Here is a 356-nt window from a genome sequence, read left to right as displayed (position 1 = left end):
AAAACCTTTTATACTTTTCATCTTTACAGTCATCTTCCATCCCTTCATTGTATCAACCCTTATTTTGTACATATATAAGTCTTTCTTCCTTTAAAATTTCAGGAGGCACTTTCTTCTAACAGACCAAAATACACCCAAAATCTAGTGTGTGGCACTGATCTATGCACTAGCCTGATCATATTGATCATATTCTGGTTTTTCTTTTTTGTTTTGTTCTGTTTTTGTTTGTTTTTATCTTTCTCTATTTCTTTTTCTTTTTTTTTCGCTTTCTTTCTTCTTTCATTCCCTTTCTTTTCCCCTGGTTTCAGATCTTTTCTGATTTGTATAGAGTATATCTGCTGGGGACGTTGTTAACC

Source organism: Callorhinus ursinus, unplaced genomic scaffold (assembly GCF_003265705.2).
Source record: "Callorhinus ursinus isolate GAN/ISIS: 27379988/994484 unplaced genomic scaffold, GSC_fseal_2.0 scaffold11, whole genome shotgun sequence".
NCBI classification, from domain to species: Eukaryota; Metazoa; Chordata; class Mammalia; order Carnivora; family Otariidae; genus Callorhinus; species Callorhinus ursinus.
The sequence above is the reverse complement of the archived record's forward strand: the minus strand, read 5'-3'. Positions refer to the sequence as shown.